The sequence below is a fragment of the Capra hircus genome, unplaced genomic scaffold (assembly GCF_001704415.2).
Source record: "Capra hircus breed San Clemente unplaced genomic scaffold, ASM170441v1, whole genome shotgun sequence".
NCBI classification, from domain to species: domain Eukaryota; kingdom Metazoa; phylum Chordata; class Mammalia; order Artiodactyla; family Bovidae; genus Capra; species Capra hircus.
This window is the reverse complement of record NW_017189749.1, coordinates 2446-20384: the sequence shown is the minus strand read 5'-3', so window position 1 is coordinate 20384 and position 17939 is coordinate 2446. Positions and strand designations below refer to the sequence as shown.

The 17939-nt window shown below is 36.5% G+C and overlaps 1 pseudogene; it reads left to right on the top strand.

Annotated features, from left to right (window-relative positions):
• Positions 1-7523: 7523 nt before the first annotated feature.
• On the top strand, positions 7524-13631 carry LOC108634659 (annotated as a pseudogene).
• The last annotated feature ends 4308 nt before the right edge of the window (positions 13632-17939 follow it).

Here is a 17939-nt window from a genome sequence, read left to right as displayed (position 1 = left end):
ACTGTTTATCATCATCTAGTGTTTCACTGTCATGACATGTTTCCATTGCTTCTTCATCTCTGGTCATCACTCTGTGTCATTTATTACCATCCAGTGTTTATTTCAGTCCTGAAACCTGTTTCAAGTGCTTGTTCAACCCACTCCAGGACAAACATATCTAGTATTCAGTGCTGTGACAGGTTAAGTGTTTCTTCATCCTCCCCTAGTTAGACACACACAGTAGTTTACCACCCTTAGTGTTTCATTTTGTGACATGCTTCTACCCACTCCAGGTCTAACACACTCAGTAGATTATCATCATCCAATGTTTTAACTGTGGAACATCCCACAAGTCTTCTTCATGCACCCCATGTCAAACATACCCAGTAGCTTATCACTATCCCATGTTTCAGTTCAGCGAGATGATTGAAGTGTTTCTTCTTTTTCTCCAGGTAAAGCACCCTCAGCAGTTTGTCACCAATGTTTCACCTGTGACATGATTCTTCTTAATTTATGTAGTTGGCTGTGTTGGGTCTTAGTTGTGTCACGTAAGATAGTCCTTGAGAGAAGCCAACTCTAACCATGGCTTTCAGTCTCTGGAGTGTGAGAACTTCAGTATTTGCAGCTGTGCAGCTTTAGTTACTCTGTAGCATGTGGGATGTTAATTTCCCAATCAGGGATTGAACCTTCATCCCCTACACTACAAGGTGGATGGTTAAGCCCTGGGCCACCAGGAAAGGCCCTGTGACATGCTATAAGTGCCTGCTTTTACATCCCATATCAAAAAGACACATTGTTTGATGGGAACATATCAGCATCCAGGGATGCAATGATTGGACACGCTTCAAGAACGTCTTCATCCACACTGGTCAAATACAAGCAGGTGATTATCACAATGTAGTGCCATTCTATGTGCTTCTTCATTGATTACTCATTGAATGTATCCAATAGATGATCATCATCTACTGTTTCAGTGCAGTGACACCTCGAGTTATTCTTCATGCACCCTGGGTCAAACACATCCAGTAGTTTATCACCAGCCAGCACTTCCAAGCTGTGACACAAACTGCTATATCATCCAGACTGGAAAAATACATCCAGTACTTTACTAAAGTTAGTTTCAGTGCTATGATGTGATTCAAGTGCCTATTCATCCACTCTCTGGAAAAACACACTCTGCAGTTTATTACCATGCAGTGCTCAGTGCCTCGACATAGGACATGCTCCTAATGCTTCTTTGCCCACCTGGTGTCAAATACTCAATAGTTTATCAGCATCTATATTTCAGTACTGTGAATCACTGCATATGCTTCTTTGTCAATCCTGGCCCATCACTGCTTGGAGTTTACCACCCTTCAGTGTTTAAGTGCTGTAATATGCCTCATGTGCTTCATCTTCTCCTGTAAAACATACTCATTACTGTATCACCATACAATATTCAGTACAGTGATATGCTTCAAATGCTTAATAGTCCACATCAGTCAAACATTCCCAGCATTTTATCTTTAGTCAAGGTTTCAGGGCCATAACTTGTGGCATATAATAGGTGTTTGTTTGACCCGCAGAGATGACACTCAACAAGTGTTTTATCACCATTCATTCTATCAGTGCTGTGACATACTCCCTGAGTTTGCTCAGACTCTTATACCTTGAATCCTGTGATACTACCCAAACATCTCATCTTCTGTTGTCCTCTACTCTTGCTCTTCTGCATTCACTGCATCAAGGTCTTCTCCTTTCAGTCAACTCTTTGCATTATGTGGCCAAGGTATTGGAGCTTCAGCAGCAGATCTTGCAGTGAATGATCAAGGTTGATCTCCTTTAGGATTGACTTCTTTGATCTCCTTGCCATCCAGTGGACTCTCAAGAGTCTTCTCGAGCTCTTCAAGTGAAAAGCTTCAACTCTTCAGTGTTCAGCCTTCCTTATGTTCCCAACTATCACATCCATATGTGACCACTGAAAGAACTAGATATTTGACTATACAGACCTTTGACAGCAAAGCAGTAGCTCTGCCTTTTAACGTGTTGTATAGAGTTGCCATGGGAGATGGTCTTGATCCCTGTCTACTGTACAATGTCACGATCCTCATTCCATAGTTCATCAGTCACTCTATCTATCAGATCTAGGCCCTTAATTCTACTTCTCATTTCCACTGTATAATCATAAGGGATTTGACTGAGGTCATACCTGAGTTGTCTAGCAGTCTTCCCTACTTTCTTCAATTTGAGTCTCAATTTGATATAAGGAGTTCATGATCTGAGCCACAGTCAGCTCCTGGTCTTGTTTTTGTTGGCTTTATCGAGCTTCTCCATCTTTGGCTGCAAAGAATATAATCAGTCTGATTTAGGTGTGGACCATCTGGTGATGTCCATGTGTAGAGTCTTTTCTTGTGTTGTTGGAAGAGGGTGTTTGCTATGACGAGTGCATTTTCTTGGCAAAACTCTCTGAGTCTTTGCCCTGCTTCATTCAGCATTCCAAGGCCAAATTTGCCTATTAATCCAGGTGTTTCTTGACTTCCTTCTTTTGCATTCCAGTCCCGTATAATGAAAAGGACATCTTTTTTGGGTGTTAGTTCTAAAAGGTCTTGTAGGTCTTCATGATCATGACCATCCCCATGGAAAAGAAATGCAAAAAAGCAAAATGGCTGTTTGGGAAGGCCTTACAAATAGCTGTGAAAAGAAGAGAGGTGAAAAGCAAAGGAGAAAAGGAAAGATATAAGCATCTGAATGCAGAGTTCCAAGGAATAGCAAGAAGAGATAAGAAAGTCTTCTTCAGCAATCAGTGCAAAGAAATAGAGGAAAAGAACAGAATGGGAAAGACTAGAGATGTCTTCAAGAAAATTAGAGATACCAAAGGAATATTTCATGCAAAGATGGGTTCGATAAAGGACAGAAATGGTATGGACTAAACAGAACCAGAAGATTTTAAGAAGAGGTGGCAAGAATACATGATAGAACTGTACAAAAAAGATCTTCACTACCCAGATAATCATGATGATGTGATCACTAATCTAGAGGTAGACAATTGGAATGTAAAGTCAAGTGGGCCTTAGAAAGCATCACTATGAACAAAGCTAGTGGAGGTGATGGAATTCCAGTTGAGCTGTTTCAAGTCCTGAAAGATGATGCTTTGAAAGTGCCGCACTCAATATGCCAGCAAATTTGGAAAACTCAGCAGTGGCCACAGGACTGGAAAAGGTCAATTTTCATTCCAATTCCAAAGAAAGGCAATGCAAAAGAATGATCAAACTACCACACAATTGCATTCATCTCACATACTAGTAAAGTAATACTCAAAATTCTCCAAGCCAGGCTTCATCAATACATGAACTATAAACTCCCTGATGTTCAACCTGGTTTTAGTAAAGGCAGAGAAACCAGAGAACAAATTGCCAACATCCACTGGATCATGGAAAAAGCAAGAGAGTTCCTGAAAAATATCTATTTTGCTTTATTGACTATGCCACAGCCTTTCACTGTGTGGAACACAATAAATTGTGGAAAATTTTGAGAGAGATGGAAATACCAGACCACCTAACCTGCCTCTTGAGAAACCTGTATGCAGGTCAGTAAGCAATAGTTAGAACTGGAAATGGAACAACAGACTGGTTCCAAAAAGAAAAAGCAGTGTGTCAAGGCAGGGTATTGTCACCCTGCTTATTTAACTTCTTTGCAGAATACATCATGAGAAACGCTGACCTGGAGGAAACACAAGCTGGAATCAAGATTGCTGGGAGAAATATCAATAACCTCAGATATGCAGATGACACCACCCTTATGGCAGAAAGGGAAGAGGAGCGAAAAAGACTCTTGATGAAAGTGAAAGATGAGAGTGAAAAAGTTGGCTTAAAGCTCAACATTCAGAAAACGAAGATCATGGCATTGGTCCCATCACTTCATGGGAAATAGATGGGGAAACAGTAGAAACAGTGTCAGACTTTATCTTTTGGGGCTCCAAAATCACTGCATATGGTGATTGCAGCCATGAAATTAAAAGACACTTACTCCTTGGAAGAAAAGTTATGACCAACCTAGATAGTATATTCAAAAGCAGAGACATTACTTTGCCAACAAAGGTCTGTCTAGTCAAGGCTGTGGTTTTTCCTGTGGTCATGTATGGATGTGAGAGTTGAACTATGAAGAAGGCTGAGTGTTGAAGAGTTGATGCTTTTGAACTGTGATGTTGGAGAAGACTCTTTAAAGTCCCTTGGACTGCAAGGAGATCCAACCAGTCCCTTTTGAAGGAGATCAGCCCTGGGATTTCTTTGGAAGGAATGATGCTAGGGGTGAAGCTTCAGCACTTTGGCCACCTCATGCAAAGAGTTGACTCATTGGAAAAGACTCTGATGCTGGGAGGGATTGGGGCAGGAGGAGAAGGGGACGACCGAGGATGAGATGTCTGGATGGCATCATGGACTCGTTGGACGTGAGTCTGAGTGAACTCCGTGAGTTGGTGATGGACAGGGAGGCCTGGTATGCTGTGATTCATGAGGTCACAAAGAGTCAGACATGACTGAGTGACTTAACTGAACTGAACTGATAGAGTTGCCATAGCTTTTCTCCCAAGGTGCAGTTCAGTTCAGTCACTCAGTTGTGTTTGACTCTGCGACCCAATGAACTGCAGAATGCCAGGCCTCCCTGTCCATCACCAACTCATAGTGTTTACCCAAACGCACACTCATTGATTCAGTGATGACATCTGTCCATCTCATCCTCTATTGTCCCCATCTCCTCCTGCCCTAAATCTTTCTCAATATCATGGTCTTTCCAAATGAGTCAGCTGTTTGAATCAGGTGGCCAAGTATTAGAGTTTCAGCTTCAACATATGTCTTTCCAATGAACACCCAGGATTGATCTCCTTTAGGATGAACTGGTTGGATTGCCTGGAAGTTCAAGGGGCTCTCAAGACCATTCTCCAACACTAAGTAAGAAAGCATCAATTCTTTGGTACTCAGCTTTCTTTACAGTCCAACACTCTCATCCAAAAATAACTACTGGAAAAATCATACCCTTGACTAGAAGGAACATTTTTGGCAAAGAAATGTCTCTGCTTTTTTAATAGGCTGTCTAGGTAAGTCATAACTTTCCTTCCAAGGAGTAAGTGTCTTATAATTTCATTGCTGCAATCACCATCATCAGTGATTTTGGAGCCACCCTTAAAAAAAATGTCAGCCAGAGAATCCCCATCTATTTCCCATGAAGTGATGGGACCAGATGCCATGATCTTAGTTTTCTGAATGTTGAGCTTTAAGCCAACACTTTCACTCTCCTCTTTCCCTTTCATCAAGAGGATCTTTAGTTCTTCTTCACTTTCTGTGATAAGGGTGTTGTCATCTGCATATCTGAGGTTATTGACATTTCTCCCAGCAATCTTGATTCCATCTTGGGCTTCATCCAGCCCAGCGTTTCTCATGATATACTCTGCATAGAAGTTAAATAAGCAGGGTGACAGTTGATAGCCTTGAGGTACTCCTTTTCCAAACCAGTCTGCTGTTCCATTTCCAGTTCTAACTGTTGCTTTCTGATCTGCATACATGTTTCTCAAGAGGTAGGTCAAGTGGTCTGGTAATCCCATCTCTTTCAGAATTTTCCACAGTTTATTGTGATCCACACAGTCAAAGGCTTTGGCATAGTCAATAAAGCAGAAGTAGATGATTTTCTGGAACTTGTTCACTTTTTCGGTGGTCCTGCAGATGTTGGCAACTTGATCTCTGGTTTCTCTGCCTTTTTGAAAACGAGCTTGAACATCAGGAAGTGCACGGCTGATGTATCACTGAAGCCTGGTTTGGAGAATTTTGAGCATTACCTTTCTAGTGTGTGAGATGAGTGCAATTGTGCGGTAGTTTGAGCATTCTTTGGCATTGCCTTTCTTTGGGATTGGAATGAAAATTGACCTTTTCCAGTCTCCTAGCCATTGCTGAGTTTTCCAAATTTGCTGGCTTATTGAATGCGGCAATTTCATAGCATCATCTTTTAGGTTTTGAAATAGCTTAACGGGATTTCCATCACCTCCACTACCTTTGTCCATAGTGGTGCTTTCTAAGGCCCACTTGACTTCCCATTCTAGGATGTCTGGGTCTAGGTGAGTGAACATTCTATCGTGATTATCTGGGTTATGAAGATCTTTTTTGTACAGTTCTTCTATGTATTCTTGCCACCTCTTTTTAATTTCTTCTGCTTCTCTTATGTCCATTACATTTCTATCCTTTATTGTGTATATCTTTGCATGAAATGTTCCCGTAGTATCTCTAATTTTCTTGAACAGGTCTCTAGTCTTTTCCATTCTATTGTTTGCCTCTATTTCTTTCCACTGATCCCTGAGGATGACTTTCTTGTTTCTCCTTGCTATTCTTTGAATCTCTGCATTCAAATGGGTATATCTTTCCTTTTCTCCTTCGCTTTTCAATTCCCTTCTTTTCACAGTTTTGTAATGCCTCCTCAGAGAGCCATTTTCCTTTTTTTCCATGATTTTCCCCTTGGGTATGGTGTTTACTCCTGTCTCCTGTACAATGTCACAAACCTCCGTCCATAGTTCATCAGGTACTCTGTCTATCAGATCTAGTCCTTAAATCTATTTCTCACTTCCACTGAATTATCATCAGGGATTTGATTTAGGTCACATCTTAATGGTCAAGGAGCAGGCACTTTTTAATCATGGCTGCAGTGGCTATTACGTTGATGTTAGGCCTTAATACCAAATTTAGTAATGTGTCAGTTTTATATTAATTACCTGTTTCATTCTATTTATTCTGATGCCCACATTTGTCATTTAAGTCAAGAAGACATTGTCCCATACTGGCTAATGCTTATGTCAGTGCTAAAAAAACGTAATAGTAGTATCAGGTGGTCTCTTGACTATTCTTGGATATAATTATCTTTAAAAATTGATGCTTTATCTTGAAATACAACTTTAAGCACTTTAGAACAAGCATCAACGTGTTCTCAAGCAAAGATTTGTTAATGATCAAGCTACTGTTTATAATCAGTAGAGTTCATGAAAGAAAGGCGAGCCAAGATTTGATCAATACTCAGCGTGAGGGTTGCTAAGTCAGCATTTAGGGTACCGTTTGAAATGAGCCACTTTCATGTCCAAAGGCAGAGTGTGTAGTCATAATGACCAAGACTGAATTGTCTTTCTCATATTAGCAGATAACTTAAATACTCCCAGTAGCAGATAGCTTTTTGTGGAAATAGCATTTGTGATTTTGGATTAACAGCTTTACTTGTGTTGATGTTTTCCTGCTCTAAAAATAGGGGGATATATACATAAGTGTAGCTGAAGAGACTATAGACATTGTTTGAGAGATTATGAATCTTCTCATTTACATGGAGAAAATTAATATATGTCACCTTGAGACAGCTCTCATTTGTTATAACGTTTGGCCATTTTTTTTTTTTTTAAATTATAGTTTGGTCTAAAGGTAGCTCTAAAACTGAAGTTACTAACCTAATAACAAAGTTACATTTTAGGAAATATTAAACAGTATCTTACAGTTGTTTGTTTGGTTGTTTTGTTTTGTTTTTCTGCCGCTTCTGAAGAATAGGCTCAGGTAACCAAAATGTCGGGAAATGCACTATTGGAAGCAATGTGTTTTGATTTTGTGACAAGGATATGTCATATCCTAGGAAGCTTAAACCAGAAGGTCAGTGTGGATATATATTTTACTTTAATAAAAAACTTACATTTAAAAAATTTACCTGTGCTTCCAAGTGACTGCCTTTTGTGAATTCTTGATGACTTCAAAAATAATAATTTATGTGGCAATATAAATGTATAAAATTAGAAAATCCTTGATAACTTTCATAATAGGATTTATGTTTAGAAAGAATGATTTGTAAGACCTAGGCTGAACTTATGCTAGATATGTTTACACTTGAGGAATCAGGCAAATTCTGTGTATGAAACAAATGGCCTAGACTCAACAAAAATATTAAGCTGTGAAAGAAAGAAAGAAATACAGAAAAAAAAAACCCTCTAAAAATAATTTTCAAGACAAAATGAGCCTAATTGCTAATTAAATATAGTGTATGGTTCTGCATAAGACTTTGATTTGTGGAAACAGCTGTAGGTAGTGTTAGGACCATTTGAAATTGGAATATGATAGCTCATCTCATTTAGTAATTTTGGCATATTTATTGATCATGTTGTTTAAAACGTCTTACATCTTTAATTTTATGGATTGAAAAACAGTTTTGTTGTCTTGAATAATTCTTTTCCAGTTAATGATTTTGGGCCTGAATCGATGTATATTTGTAACAAGATGACTATATTTGTGTAGATGGGTTATTTTTATTTGTTTAGAATAACTAAAAATTCCCAGAGTGATTTGTGAATAAAAGTAATTTATGTGACAAAGAACTATGCTTTTGTAATTTTAAAAGACTTTAGTTGAAGTAAAGATTGTATATTTTAATATGCTAAATCAGGAAATTTGACCCAAACTGAACTGCCTAAATTTAATGTTTGCCTAATATGCTGTAACTATAACAAGACTTTGTTAAATAGGCATGAGCACACACACATCATACACATATTGCTGCCCATGCATACAACACACACACATATCTGTAGTTTTCTCCTAATCCTTAGCAGATACTTTTCACACACTGTGTGAATTGTATTTTTTGTATCACTTTGCTGCTGCTAAGTCGCTTCTGTCATGTCCGACACTGTGCGACCCCATAGATGGCAGCTCACCAGGCTCCCCCGTCCCTGGGATTCTCCAGGCAATAACATTGGAGTGGGTTGCCATTTGTATCATGCTAAGTATGGCTTAACATCAAACACTTTTGTTTGTTTGCATTTAAATACAACATACTGTGAGCCTTATTTTATAGATTTGGATAAATACTTCAGATATTATATTGGTTGGTCTTCGAGATTATCAGGTAACAATTACACTTAAATTTATAATGTTCTTGAATTTAGAAGTCATTAATACCAGTATTTCACTGATGCGATAAAACGCATTTGACCTGTTCTAGTCAGTTATGATTCTCATCCTTCCGGCATTAAAATTTGTTAATACCTGCTTATGTTTAAGATGATAGGATTCTGGCTGACTGAGAGTATATGTGTTCTGTGGGAAGACTGGTTGTTTCTTTTCTGATTTTAAATATAATATGCAATACATATCCCATTATAATTTTGGATAGATACTACAGCTCATCATTCTGTCCTCATCTAAAGTCCAAGTGTATTCAAGATTCTGTGCTAGGTTTTCAGGGTTTATGCTGCAGGCTGACTTCAGTTTTCTGTAGTAAAACAAGGAGACATCTTTGTATTTTATGATATATATTTCACAGAGCTAGATTATTCATTTTCCTTTCCGTATTTTTTTTCTTTATTTTTGACAACACTGCAGCTTTCGGGATCTTAGATACCCAGTCAGGGACTGAACCCAGGATACTGCTGTGAAAGCCCTGGGTCCTAATCATTGGACCACCAGAGGATTCCCTCCAGGTTTGCTTTCTAAATCTTTTTGAAAAATGACCTTTGCTGAAAAAGGAACAGTAGCATATGACAGTGATTTTCATTAGCATTCTCACTCATCAAAAGAAAAGAAATTAGTAAGTTTATATTAGGTTCTCAATTATGATTTTTCAACTTAAAGGTCTCAGATCCAAGTATGAGGAACCACTGCTGTAGATGATGCAATTAAATGACACGAAACCTCTATCTCCAAAAAAGGATTTGGGGGCTTATAGGAGAAAGGTAAGGCATAGGCTAGGTCTTTTAGAGTGTAAGTTATAAATCTGAGATGAATACTTAGAGAACTACTTGACAGTTGGCCATTATGACCTCAATGTTTGGAATATGACTTGTGAAACAGAAATCCTTTTGATTTCTGTATCAAACCCATTGCTTGTGCTTACTTAAATTTTGAGTGAAATGATTGCTGTTTCTCTCTATTCTATTACCAGGTCATGTGTTCTGTAAATACCTAAGACTTTCTGATTTGTAAATTTTCAGTCTTCTGTTTCCTTGTTTAGTTTTTGGTGTGATTGTTCTGTTAGTGATTTACAGAGACAGTTTGAAGTCAAGCATTCCATTTTTTGTCGCCACTAGGTTTCTTTTAAAGAATCTGTATGACCTGATTCTCTAGTGAAATTTTCTTGAAAATTTAAAAAAAAAAAAAAAAAAACAACATTATGCACATCGTTCCTTGCATTATTTTTGTCTATACTACCTGATGTAAAGTCTCTGTTAGGTCCAGCTTCTAGGCTTTCTGAGCCACGGTTTTTATTAACTGCTTATTTCCTTATATGTGACCATACATTTTCTCTTATTTCTTTGTGTGTCTCATGATTTGTAGTTGTTGCTGAAAGCTAGAAAATGCAGATATAACATGGTGAGCCGGGACATCAGATTTCTTCTCCCAGAGCTTTTTCTTGTCATCGTTTGTTGGATAGTTTCTGAAACAGATTCTGTATGATATATATCTTTTCCTTGTATGTGGCCACTGAATGCTTGTTTATAACCTAGCAAATAGCCCATGTTTAAGTTTCATTAAAAACCCGTAGTCCTCTCAACCTCTGCTTTTAGGCTTTGTGCATGTTGGGGCATACCTTTAATACTCAGCCAAGCGACTGATAGTTCTTCTCTTCATTTGAGGCTTATGCAGAAAACCCAGGTCTCTCAAAGCTGAGAGATTAGGAGCATACCTGAAATTTTGAGTTTGCATTCAGTCCTGATTCCACATATAAATGAGGTCCTGCAGTGTTTGCTTTCTCTGTGTGACTTGTTTCTCTTAGCACGTTACTCTCCAGATTCATCCATGTTGTTGCAAATGGAAGGATTTATCTACCTTGGGTGCTAATCCCTATTGGTCATATCATTTGCAAATATTTTTACTGATCTAGTGCACTGCTTTTTTCTACTGTTGTTGACAATTTTCTTTTCCAGGCAAGAGCGATTTAGTGTGATATAGTGTCACTTACTAGGTTTTACCAGTTTGCAAAGAGCAAGAGCGGCATTCGGTAGTTTTACACTGTGTTCTCTTGCAGTAGTTTTATGGTTTCAGCTCTGTGTTTAAATCTCTGATCTATTTCAGGGTAATTTTAGGTAGATTCTGGTCTAAGAATGGAGGTCTATTTTATGTTAAGTATTGTTTTTTCAGTCCTGTCTATTGGAGAGGATGTCTTTTCTACAGTGTGATCTTGGTTCCCTTCATAGGTATTAGTTGACCGGATGTGAAAAATTTTATTTATGAGTGCTCAGTTTTGTTCCAGTATCTGCACTACAGGGTGGAATGCAGTCCCATATTGTTTGGACAGTTGTGTTTCAAAAGAAGGAAGTGTGTGTCCTCCAGCTTTATTCTTTCTCAAGATTGCTTTGGCAGTTTGGATTGTTTGAGGTTCCATATAACTTTGTCCATGGGGGGAAGTGGGAGAAAGCTACTTGAATTGTTATAGGAATTACATGGAATCTGTACATTACTTTGGGTAATATAAATGCATTAATATTATAACAAGTTCAAGTATGTTGATTTTATATCCTGATACTTTACCGATTTTTTTCATTTGTATGTTTTGTGATACATTTTTTGTATTTGATGACTAAAAACATATAATCTGTCCATAAAAGTGTATATTCTCACATCCATTTATTTTAGTTTAACTACATATAACTCTGCAAATGGATCAAATAATAATTAATTCCCAGTTTAATTCTCTGTTTGATGGGCAATGTAACCACATTTATATTAATACCTTAAGGGATTAAAATACTAACTTTAAAGTGATACCCACATATAGCTCTTCTGATTATAATCTGTTGTGGATAATTGCAAACCTTTGCTACTCAAATCATAATCTAAGGTAATAGCAGCATCACTACTCCATGGAATTGTATGAGCAGATTTTTAGCCTATCTCTTCACTACTGAGTTACACTCAGTGTTTCAACAGAATGCTTATGTATTTTTGGTGCACATTATAGCTTGAGAAGTGTTGGTTTGCATTACACTGCAGTTTTATGACTGTGATATTTTCAGTTGCCTTTCTTTAGGCCTTTTCTAGCTAAATTGTAAGTATTCAGAATATTTTCCTCTGTAACTCAGCTTCTTTAAAATGGAGAAAAGTGAACTCCCTAAATGGCAGTAATTCTCAGGCATATTTGCATCATAAACTCACAAAGACTTCACTTCAGGCCTGTCAGGGTTAAGGAATATAAAAAACACCACAGATAATTCAAATCAGTAAGATACTCTAAGAACTGTGGGTTATAGAAAGATTTCTCTTGGGTAATAATGCCACTTTCAGTTTGAACTACAGTGTTAGAGTGTGAACAAGGACCACATTGCCACCCCACGTGTTTCCTTTTCTTTCCTTGATTCAGTGCATTGTATACATAACTTTCCTAGTTATTTGGAAAAAACTTTATTTGGTCATGCACGCAAACTTCATCACAATGATTGTGCCTGTGTGTGTTTGCAGACGACAGAAGGAAAGTGAGAGAATAGTGAGACTTTTCTTAACGGTGTTTAATTTGAAAGTAATTTATGAAACAACTGATGATTCTTTGCATAACCAGTTTTGATCTTTCCTGTTTTTCTCCAAGGATAACAAAGCTGATGTAATTTTAAAGTGAAATGCAGATGAAGCTAGAAGTCTGAACGCTTATATAGAGCTTCCAGAATATTGTAGTTAATATCAAAGTTATTACACTTCCCTGTCTTTTCATAGTATTTACTAGTTAATATTTAGGTAAAACAGTCGTTTCAGAATTTTCTCTTTTCTATATTTTTGCATAGATGCTTAAATTCGCCTTAAATTATATTTAAATGTATTAAATACTTCCAAATATTAATAACTTAGTAATGAATTATCTTCCTAATATATGTTCTTTTGGTGCAGAATTAAAAAACTCAGAAATCTTAGACTTATACATAATAATTGTTAAAGGAATGTCTCTTTTATACTCTTAAAAACAATTCTTAAGAGATTATACCTGTTTTCAGCTAATCGAGGACACCATTTATGGTACTGGTATTGATTTTTTTTTGGAAAAGGGTATTCAGGTATTTTTTAGTATTTAGAGTACTGCCGTGGAGCTTTGGGGACAGTGTTTTTAAATCCCTTTTATTTCTTAGAGCCAAAAGTATTTTATTCTTCCTCTAGTAAACTTGGAACAATTAAAATAAGTTTCTAGTAACAAAAAGAGGAAGTGTACTAAATTCACATTTTGAATATGATAACTTTTTTTATTCTATTGCAGTGCATTTTATTATAAATTCATGAATTTTTGAGTAAGAGTGAAGATTCTGATGAGATACAGGCAATTTAAGAAATACTAAAATAATTGGGAATCAGATAAATACTTGGCAGTGAATTTCTTTTAGCAGTTTCACTGTGAGTTTGTTCTCTGTGATATGTTTCTAGTTAGGAAGACTTTTCTTGGAATAAAACTGTTGAACCAAGGATTGATTACAAGCATTTTTTTTTTTTTTACAGTTCAGTGTTTTAGTATTAACCCAGTGTTATTTCTTTACATAGACAATTAATCTAGTAACATCTTGGTTTTATGTCTCTAAGAGTATGTTCTTACTGTTTTTAGCTGAACTTAATGAAACAGATACCTTTGATCCTGAAGATGATGATGAAATCCAGTTTAAGGACCTTGCAGGTGTAAATGAAGATACTGAGGTTTAAGTCCAGGCTGAACCATGTGTGTGTGTTTTTGCTGTTTTATATAAGGAAGTAGACAGAAATTTCACTGCCTTTGGTCTCAGAAGGTTAAATGTTGAATTGAAGATATATTAAAAATTATGTATCTGTGAATTTGAATATTTATTAATATTTAGAAGCCAGCTTGGCAATGTTTCTAAATTTTCTAAAACTTTTTAATTCTTCAGATCCTTTCTTTTTTAATTAATTATGTCTGACACTGGGTACTCCATAATGACACTTTATTAAGCAAGGGGGTCTACAGTGATGGTGGTAAGAAGTTTAGCAGGCAGTTTTAAAATGTATCATCTCCCAAGGCTGATACATTAAAAGAAGAAAAGCAAATTGAAGCCAGCTTGCTGAAGCATTGTGATTTCAGTGTACTCCAAAGCATTCTTAAAATGAAGGCCTGTTTTTTCGCTCATGGATTTAGAATTCGCATTAATTGCCTGGTATCACTCTAGGACAAACTTTTGGCTTTTAGTTTATGGGAAATGGTTGTTTATCATGGTAAGGAAATAGTGATGATAGGAGTTTAAAATGCCTCAATTTTATGCTATGGATGTACTTAAGTAAACATTTTATTGATTTGTATCTCTTGACTTATTAGACAAGCATATCAAGTAATTGGGATGACAGTATGGCTTATACTCTTGTAGGCCCTGTTAGACTTCTTATTCTTTTGGTACTTCTGTAGTAAAAATGTATGGTAGAAACCAAAAGTGTAAAAGAATCAGTGAGAGTTTGATTGAATAATAAGGCAGAAGATTAAAATTTCAGGAAAGATTTTAGGAAGTCTAAATTGGATCACTGACCTCCAACACGGTTTTCAAGATCATTCAATCATCAGCATTCTTATTAGGAACATTTTCAGACACTCAAAGAAAGTGAATTTTAATTTGAAGAGAGCAATCACATATTCACCAAGATTATACAGTTTGCAATTTTCTACTTAGTGTGTCACATCTATTCTGTTCATACCAGTCCATATTATATGTTGATGGATTTCCAAATCATTTAGGAAATAAAACCAAGGCACTACCCTGGTGGTCTAGTGTTTTAATTTTTTCACTGCAGGGTTCACGAGTTCAATTCCTGGTTGGAAAAAAATGACCTGTGTCCTGCAGTGGCATGGTCACAAATAACAATGAAAGCCCAAATTGTTTCAGATACTCACTGCATGAATTAGTAGAGCTGAATATGTATCTTTAACAGTGAATTTTTTTACCAGAATTTTTTACCCATATTTTTTATATATTTTTAAACATGTGATAATACTTTACTAAAGTGAAAGTGAAGTCATTCAGTCGTGTCCGACTCTGTGATCCCGTGGACTGTAGCCTCCCAGGCTCCTCCGTCTGTAGGATTCTCCAGGCAGGAATACTGGAATTGGTTGCCTACCTTCTGCAGGGGATCTTCCTAACCCAGGAATGAAATATGGGTCTCCATTGCAGGCAGACATTTTACCCTCTGAGCCACCAGGGAAACCCAATACTCTACTGATGTTGTAATGCATTCTAAATCACATGAGAAATATGAAATGAAAAAAAGATTAGAAAAATGTTAAAATATCATTAAAGGTTTTTAAAATGTTTCTGTCCCAGTTTTGCTATCATTTCTCAGAGGCTCTAAAAATATAACATATATTTTTATTTTATGCATTTGTGATGTTTTTGTCATCATCTTTTATGTATTTGGAGTTATGAATTATGCAAATGTTAAAATGAACATCTTAAAGACATCAGTTAAATCTTGACTTAAAAAAAAAAAAGTCAGTTTTATCTGAAAAAGTGGACCCCAGGTTTTACGAAACAGTGCAAAGAAAGAATCCAGTAATGAAATGTGTATTAAGTAGATGTCTATGTAGTGATGACTTTGTAGATTATAAGTCATTTATAATGCTGACAACAGATTTCATAGAAGTGCTGTCCTCTTTCTAACATTACTTTAGTTTTGCCAGAGATTTCTTGTGGCTAAATTAATACTGTGGAGGTACAACTGACAGTTATTTTCTTTGGTAAGAATGTGAAATTCACCAGTTGCATAGTATGTTATTTGAGACCTGAAGGTTGTCAGCACTGAGCTGCAGTTGAAGGCAAGGAATCTAACCAAAGGTAACACATGAATACCAAGCCCCACAGATGTAAGCCTGTCTTTAGGAGGAAAAGAGAATAGCTTTCTGGAGATGTGACTAAGCAGTTCAGTTGGGGAAAAGACTAAAGACAATGGTAATAATAAAAAGAGTATGTGTTTGGAAATTTTGTTTCTACATCAGAATTCCAGTTCTTGCCAGAGTCATTTATCCTGGAGATTTATTAGAGTGCCACTCCTGTGATCAGATTGAGTGAGAAGTATTTGATTGCATACCATCCTTCTCTCTTTAGGAGGAAGTAAGATGCTAAACTCCAATTAAAATGAATGCTGCTGCTTCTAAGTCACTTCAGCTGTGTCTGACTCTGTGTGACCCCATAGAGGGCAGCCAACCAGACTCCTCTATGCCTGAGATTCTCCAGGCAAGTATAAAATAATACATTTGAATCAGTTCTGATGACATGGATGAAACTGGAGCCGATTATACAGAGTGAAGTAAGCCAGAAATGGGAATTTAGAAAGATGACAATGATGACCCTGTATGCAAGACTAGATCGGACTTTCAGACTCAGCAGAATGCATTGACATGTACGAATCACGTCAATGTCTGATGCCATGCATGACTGCTCATGTTTGGGATCGCATGTACACCATTCATGTCACAATACCAAGAATAATGAAAGTGCATGCATGCTAAGACTCATGTTGACTTTGCAACTCTTTGGACAGCATCCAGGCTTCTCTGATCACAGGATTCTCCAGGCAAGAATACTGAAGTGGGTTACCATTTTCTTCTCCCATTAAAATGAATAAGTTAATTTAAAACATTAAAACAGAATAGCTTTTATATTTTTTTTTTTAATTTTAAAATCTTTAGCGTGAAATCTCTCTCTGGGTCATGCATGCTGCAAGACATAGACTGGCAATTGTGCGATCATAGCGATTCGTGAAAACAGATAGGAACTGAGAAAACAATCAGGGTTGTGTCCACGTTAGTTCAAAAGGATTGATTTTCTAAGTAGTGTAAAGAAGATCCATTATGTATTATTACGTGAATTAATTTTTCTGTAAATCTGATGTTCTTTTCACTTACAGATCTGAATTGATCAGATGTCTGAGGATTGTGCTACAGTTTGAATTTTGGTCATCACCTGTTAAGAAGAGTAACACTTCAGTACGAATGTAATTTAAAGCACACTGTGCCTTAAATACCACTCCAGTTTTTCTTGCCTGGAGAATCCCAGGGCCACTGGGAGCCTGGTGATCTGCTATCTATGGGTCGCCCAGAGTCGGACACGACTGAAGCAACTTAGCAGCAGCAGCAGTGCCTTAAATAAACAGTAGTGTGTTTTCATTGTTTTAAAGTTTCATATTTCTTTTAAAAACTTATGGAGCTGAATTATTTTGAGGAAAATGTTAAACACTTTGTTCTTTCAATATAATGGAACTTAGGGGTAAAGACCACAATATCTGCTTAAAAACCCTGGGAAGAAAGAAAGAAGAGAAGATTCCTCTCCGTGTTTTGCTTCCAGTTAACAGGTGTTTTGAATAAATTGTCTTATCATCATAAGCTGTAGTATGAACTCATCTGTTTGCAGAGTCTTCTTTATATTCCAATTATTTTTATTTTCTTGAGATTTTTGATAGAATTTAAAGAAAGCAGAAATATGCATTTGAAATTAATAAAAGGGGCTATTTCTTAAAAACGTTGCCAAGTGTAGTTTTATACCATTTGCTAACATATTTTTTTTCATAATTTTTGTGTTGCCACTGTCATGAAGGGCATTTCCAAAGTAAAGCTATCAGAAGACAGACTGGAGTCATAATTTTCAATTCATGTGATTAGAAGTTGCAGAAATTCTATACTAAGTAATCCTCACTTTTCTTAATATTGAAAGTTTTGATCTGTTTGTTGAGAGTGTTTTTGCTTAGCATGTTAAATATTTCTCAAATACAACAGCCATCAAGGTAATATAACTAGCTGATCCTTTATTGAAAAAAATAGATTGTATGTCATTTTATTCTCAAAAGTCATGTTTTGTAAGTAAATGGTGCTGAATTTGATGAATCATATAATTATGTTGTGTAAATGAAAATCTAATTTCATAACTAAATTCTATAAACTAAGACTTTTGTAAATTTATCTCTTAGCTGAGATAAGAGAAAGGAAGGAACATCCACTGAAAAAATCGATAAAGTGTT